Genomic DNA, 7,239 nt, shown 5'->3' with positions numbered 1-7,239 from the left:
AAATGTTGCATTTGTGTTTGCTCTTAAAACTGCTTGCTTCGCTTCTGAATGCTTTGAAAAGTCCTACTGTGAATGGAACTGTGTTTCTTGTGCATGGTGCATTCAAGTTATGTTTGATGAAGCATAAAATATTTTTGTGCCAACAAAATTTTAACTCTTACAGTATACTACTCGCTTTGCTTTCTGAAAAAGCTTAACGCTTGTATGTGTTGATTAACAGTGTATTTATGGATGGTGTGTTGCTGTTGTATTTTCTATTAAATAGAAGAAATATCACAAGTTACTCTCACTAAAGGTGCTTTCAATAATACTCAAGATAATGCATACAACTTTAAGTGTAGTTCGTGTATAACTGTATATAATAATCAATTGGTTTGCAAGTAAATGATTTTCGTTTCTATTTTTTTTTCTTTTTTGCACGAAAAAGCTTTTACGCAGTACTGTGCAAATTAATATGAGGTGCATAATTTACATGTAAATGGAACGTATATTAATAGGACGAGTGGTAATACGAAAACGCGTTTTTCTTTTTTTACTTACTAGTGCTAGAAGTTTCCCGCCATTGCAATTAATAGCTTTAAATGTTAGTCATACACTATCAGTTTCAAACCTACTCCCCTCCAACACACCAAATGAGTGCGTGTAATATGGATCCCTAATTAAGACATTTATTAATGGTGTGATAGTTCATTTTTTTTTCACTTGCGTAATTCGTCCATAAATTAATTCGACATAACTTTCACCCTATTTTCCAATTTTTCAGTACAAAGCAACTATGATGATGATGGATACAAGCATGCAGCAATGTAGTAGGCGATTTACCTCCTTAATTAGCTAGTTACTTCGTAGATGCCGCCAGTGAAGATCAACTGATTCACGTTACCCCATCTATGAAGTTAATAGCTAACTAGAGAGCTAGGTCGCTTGCTACAATAATACCCGTATAAAAATATTAGCAGTTTATTACTTTTATGTGGAGCAGCACAAACTACTTATTCAGAAAAATAGAATCATTTTTCTAAATCTAATCAATGAGTTAAATAAATGATGATCGAAAGTGCTTTGTGCTAAAATATGAATAAAATGAGAAATCAGTTTGAATAAAGCTCTCATAAAAAAACTGACAATTTGTACTTTATTAACATTGTTTTTTAAAAATTTGCTAATGACTAAACCTTTTCCTTGATTATTTCAAATTAATTTGCACGGTACTGTTATTACTTTCGCAACTAAATGAACCTCTTTATTTACACACATTATTAATATTGTTATTATTATTATCCTTTTTTTATTATTTTTTTGCTTTATTTATTTTTTTCAACTAATTTTAAGTCTTAAGAAATGCTGTGCTTGTCAATTACTTATCTGTGTTAGCTACATAAAGCGAAATAGTAATTTTGATACTGCTTTTAACGCTTGCATTGCTTGAAAAACGAAAATATGTTTTCTTGCTGGTGCTTTTACAAATGTATTTGCTGTTAAATAACTACGCTTAGCTTTAGCTGACGCTTTAATGCGCTTTTGCAACTTGCTTGATTTTTCATGTCATAGTGCTTTAAAATATTTGTCCTTTCATTCATTTGAAGTATTTAAAAATATATTCATATTTCTTGTAATACAGTGAAACCCCGATTTTACGTTTCTCAAGGGACTAGGCTAAAAACGTAAAACACGGGGAAAACGTAAAATACGGGAAATACATAGCAGCAAAACTGTTGATGGGACCTGATGAAAGAACGTTAAATGCAGGGGAAACGTAGATTCGGGGGCGTAAAATACGGGTTTCACTGATAATATGAATAGATCACATTTTAAAACATGTGCATATGCTTGTGGTGTCTTAATGTTTCTTTCCCTTAAAACATCATGTTTATAACTCCTACTAATAACATTCAAACCAGGGTTTTGTCAGGAGTCACCTAGGGAGAGGGGTCAGGGCGAGACTGCGCCACTGAAATTTTCAGGGGGTGTTTTGAGGGGTATTCTCTTATTTGACGACTCTCACTCTGAGGGGATCTTTCTGGTTTTGGGGCGGGGAGTACGCCAAGTAATGCATAAATTTACTTGAATGTTGTGCAGCTATTTCTAAAACGGCAAGCACATTTATTTCCTATTTGTTATTATCTATTATGTGGGTGGTATTATGTGGATATATATGTTCATATAATATCTCTTCATGGTTTAGTTTAAGATTTTAAATATTAATATAGGAACTTCACGTCCTAGAATGAGGAGGAATTTCTTTTGCGCACCGAAACTACTTATTTCACCAAGAACTCGCTCTTTAAACTTTGTGTTCAAAACGCGTAAATATACGAGTAAACTTTAAATATTTAACGTGGCATCAGCAAACAAAAGCATATGCCTCATTTTAAGTTTTAAACTAGGATTAGATAATTAAGTTTCAGCATGGTAAATCATGCTTACCTCACCTGTGGTTAAGATCGATTAATCCTCGTTTGACATCAAAATTAATTACGTTAAGTAAAGTTATTGCTCTTTCTTATGATGAACTAAAGCAACGTAAATTTCTTATTTGGTTGCTGCCAAGGTAGGCGATTTAATTATAGTGGGGTGTTTATAGTTATAATATATATTTTTTTATTTCTTTTATTTGAAAAAAAAAAAACTTATAACAGATAAACACACTGAAGGAATATTTTCAGCCCTTTGAAGATCATAAGCTTTGGTGGAAATTAGCGATGGCTTCAGAAATTAAGATAAATAAATGAGAAATAAAACTTAATTTGAATTTTGACATCTGGAATTCAAATTATGTTTTTCGCAATCACGAGTGTGTGTGTATGTAGGCGTGTGTGTTTGTGTCTGTGTGCAGGCATGAGTGTGTGGGTAGTTGTGTATGTGTAGGTAGCTGTATGTATGTGTTTGTGTGTAGGTGTATGCATGTGTGTGTATGTGTTTGTGTGTAGGTGTATGCATGTGTGTGTATGTGTTTGTGTGTAGGTGTATGCATGTGTGTGTATGTGTTTGTGTGTAGGTGTATGCATGTGTGTGTATGTGTTTGTGTGTATGTGTGTGTATGTGTTTGTTTGTACGTGCGTGTATGTATGCGTGTAAGTGTAGGATATTGACCCAACCTGGAGAAGGCTTTCGCTAGAAGAGCAGCATCGTGAGGAGCCGGTCGATGGTGATGTTGCAGAGAGTGCTGGCGGGAAAATAAAATGATAGCACATCAAAACAGTCAAATAAAAGCAATTGTGATTGCTCAAAATAAATAAATAAATAAATAAAAATAAATAAAAAATAAAAATAAAGCTATATATACATATTGTTTGCTGATCTCAAGAGCTTGACTGCCGTGGGAAGGTAAAGCGTAATATCTGCAGAAATGAGGTTTTGAGATATTAGAAAGAAACTCGTTTTATATTCCATACTAACAACAGGTAAATCCTGGAATTAGATATTTTTTTCGTGCTTAATTTTCAGCGGAAACCAAATAAGCATACTTGTACAATAAAGCTTAAGTACAGTAGATGACAAAAATATTTAAAAAAAAATTCAGATACTGCGTTTTACCTTCTCACGGCAGTGGATGCCTCAACAGCACGGAAAAAAGTGTTTGGTATAGGTTAATTTATTTAAAAAATTTTGAATTTAGGTGACACGTATGTCCCATCGTTTTAAATGTTTAAAAAAAACATATTGAGTAGTAAAATGGATGCTAGAAAATTCGATGGGTTAACAATTTTAAGTACTAGATAACTAAACTCGCATGCAAGGTAACATAACGTAACAAACGAAAATAATCTGCAGGTTAAATTGTGAAGCGAAAGGTCGTAAACTTTTTTACACCTCACGCACCAGTTATGCAAGCTAATTTATTGCGAGTTTTGTGGCAAGAGCAAGAAAGAGTTTTAAATTTAGATTTCAAATCAACAGTTAGTGCGCTTTTCTTAGAGTTGAATCACTTTCGTTGCTGGGATGCAATATGTTCTTCAGTTAAAAAAAAAAAAGCAATTGTGTTTGAGTAAAATATAAAGACATTTTGAAAGCTGAATCATGTTGAAAATCTACTTTTATGATTCCTTAAAAATATATAAACATGCATTTATTTTTCAAAAGCTAATGAAAGTTTACTTTCATTTTTTAAATGTGCCATTTTCACAAGCTTTCGAATAAAACTATTTGCATTTTTTTAGCTTTACTACCAGTGGTGTTCTCATAGGGTATACTAAAGGCTCCTATATATACGAACCGACGCATCAGCTTAAGCTTAGCCATTTTGGATCGGAGCGCGTGTTTCAGTGGTTGTCCTTTCTGGCGAGTTATCGCGTTTGGTGATTGTTTATTGAGAGCAATTATTAGCAGCACGTAAATTGTTTATTAAATAAAGTATTATTTTCGGAAAATTTGGCGATATCTGACACTTTGCTGTGGTAACCCTAACAGTTCAACAATGAAAAATCCGATCCAAAATGGCTAAACTGACTGATGCGTCGGCCTATCTATATAGCGGCTCTAGGGTATACACCATACTCTCAAACATTTTTTAGATATATAGTGTATACCCTCAAGATTCATAAATTTTCATATTATGACATACTATGTATATGATCACATGCACAATGGATTACTGGGAGTATACCCTCAGAAAAATTGATGGGAACATCACTGTCTACGACTATTTCTCTTAAAATTGGCAACACTTGTGTTAGTACACGCTATCTAATGGTCAACCAACTATAATTTATATTGCACTCTGCTAAACATTTGATGTCTTGCAAAACATATGTGTCAGCACAACGCCTCTGCAGAGGCGTTGATCTTTGTGATTTCTTAGAGCACTTAAAAATCCTGTTCTTCCATTTTTCTTCAATATGAAAGTTTTATATTTGTACATACTTTTACATATATTTTCAACTTTGGAGCAGATATTCACCTATGCTTACCTAAAATTATGGTTTTAACCTTTCATTACTTATCATTGAGGATTTCAATTGCAAAATTTGTTGTAAGAGATTTAATAATTCTAATTTTTAGAGTAACTTGTGTATCCAATAGATAAACATTATATCACTTGCTGAATGAAATGATTAGGCATAAAAACAGCTAAGCATTAATATGCGTCACAGTTGTTTATAATGTTTCAAATCACTGCACGAAAACATTTATACATTCAGGTTGAAGTTTTTTGGAATGTTCCTTGATTTTCGCCAGAGTCAGAGTGGTCGGAAAAACTTCATTATTTTCACAGTTAACTACTGCAATTACTTTATTACCGCATGTAGTTAATTATAATTACTTTTTTTTTTTAGTAGCAATTACTAAATACTTCCGAAATGTACTATTTAAACTTTTAGGAGATAAATTTGCCTGGAACATTCAGTTTATACCCACGTTCAAAAAAAAAAAAAAAAAGTTTAGAGTAGTAAATAAGCTCAAAAATAGGAAGTTGTTATCAATTATCTGTTCAGGTTTTTTGAAGCGAATTTAACATGCCAAATCATTTTTTACAATTTTTATTTCAGTCTTCAACTTTTCTTGACAGCAAATATTTAGTTCAAGACGTGCTGCAAGTTTATCAAAATTTGGGATTTCGTTCAGGATTTAAAGCTTTTTGATTTCCTCCAAGAAGTAATATATATCGACACTTATAGAGGAAAATATGTTTCATAGTAGTACACATATTTTGTTAAATTAGATCATAAGCGTAAATTCGCATTTGAGGACATGGTGATGTCATGATTAAAAAAAAAAAAAGTGATATATTTAGCTGTAATTCGTAATGGCTAGATTAAATATCGTTCAAACCTGGTTTATTTACTAAACTAACATAAGAAGTATTTGCCAGAAATCGCTACAAGACAGTTTTTTTTTGTATCACACTACCCTCTCACTACACTACATTTTTTTTTTCAAAAGGAGCACCCTTCACTACTAACTTTAAAAACAAATGTAACGACTATAGTAGTGCGCGCTACTTCCGACCACTGGTCTGATTGTAGTGTATTATATTCCATTACTATTTCAACCCTGAGGAATATCAAATACTAGATATTATTATAATTTTAGATTTGCAGCGGAAAAAAAGACGTTCCAAACTAAATTGAAGAAAAACAAGAACTAAGTAAATACCCTGGTGCTGAGAAGGAAGCGGAATTAAACGTTTTTGCGCACAAAATTAGCTGGTTACTGCATTTACGTGTTTCGGGGTTTCAAGGAACTCCTTTTTCAATGCAAAGTAGTGAGCTTTTGGATGTAAAGATATCCGTTGAAAGCCTTTTAATCGGATGGTATTGAAAAAGGGGTCTCTTGAAACCCTGAAACACTTGCATAAGGAAGCAAAAATATTTTCAAAAATCCCTCTTGTTTTTATTTTTTATGTATTTTTATGCAACAGATACTTTTGATTACAATTTGATGTTTAGGCTATGAATATGGTCATAATCATCGTGAACACCTGCTCCAGACGTTCTTAACCACCTTTAACTGCACAATCTGAATATTCATGCACTTGAAAATTGAACACCTGTTCATATGTTGCTGGTTGTAACGTTGCATTGTGATATAAACGTTTACATTATTGATGTTATAAATCGCATGTTGGAAATAAATATGATGTTTAACTCTTTTACCAATTTTCTTTTTATGCTGTTCATTTTGTTACACATAACACACCATGCAGAAGTAGGAATGTACTGTATTAGGGTAATTCTTATGCTGATTTTATATGGTGCAACTTGTAAGCAAATCACTTCCCAAATGTAAATATCTAACAAGAAATAGTTGCTGAACGCTTGTATTTTTTTTTCTCTTTGGGAAAATTTGAAAACTGCTTTATAAGGCATGTTGCCCTTAAATCAGCAAGGCCTTTATTTTCGCAATCTTTAGTCTTCGATGCCAACTTCCAAATACAAAAATGGTCAAAATAAGGTGCAGATATAAGATATTGTAAATTTGAAGCAGAAAGAAAAAGTTTAGCGAAAAAATATGAATGTGTTATTGACTGCCAGTATACAGTGGTGTAAGTCGCAAAACGCTGTGATTCATATCTCAATGAAAGTTGGTCGAACTAATGTCATATGGATATGATTTGTGCTTGAATTTTTTTTAATACTTTTGTTTACCCTAAATACGAATGGGATGACATAGAAACCATATAAAAAGTTAGATTTCTTATTTTTTCACTAATTTTCTTTTTTGGTTCATACTTTCAACATTTCAACTCAGCCCTTTATTTTGAACATTTTTACAACTGGAATTATGTATCCAGGATTA

General features: G+C 32.4%; 1 long non-coding RNA gene across 1 annotated transcript; it reads left to right on the top strand.

Moving 5' to 3' along the window:
- Positions 1–1,664: 1,664 nt before the first annotated feature.
- On the top strand, positions 1,665–3,232 carry LOC129229844 (uncharacterized). The gene is made up of 2 exons (XR_008581118.1): positions 1,665–2,896; positions 2,999–3,232. It is a non-coding gene; the product is annotated as an uncharacterized LOC129229844 (long non-coding RNA).
- Positions 3,233–7,239: the final 4,007 nt, after the last annotated feature.

This window comes from Uloborus diversus, chromosome 9 (assembly GCF_026930045.1).
Source record: "Uloborus diversus isolate 005 chromosome 9, Udiv.v.3.1, whole genome shotgun sequence".
In the NCBI taxonomy this organism is placed as follows: domain Eukaryota; kingdom Metazoa; phylum Arthropoda; class Arachnida; order Araneae; family Uloboridae; genus Uloborus; species Uloborus diversus.
The sequence above is the reverse complement of the archived record's forward strand: the minus strand, read 5'-3'. Positions and strand labels throughout refer to the sequence as shown.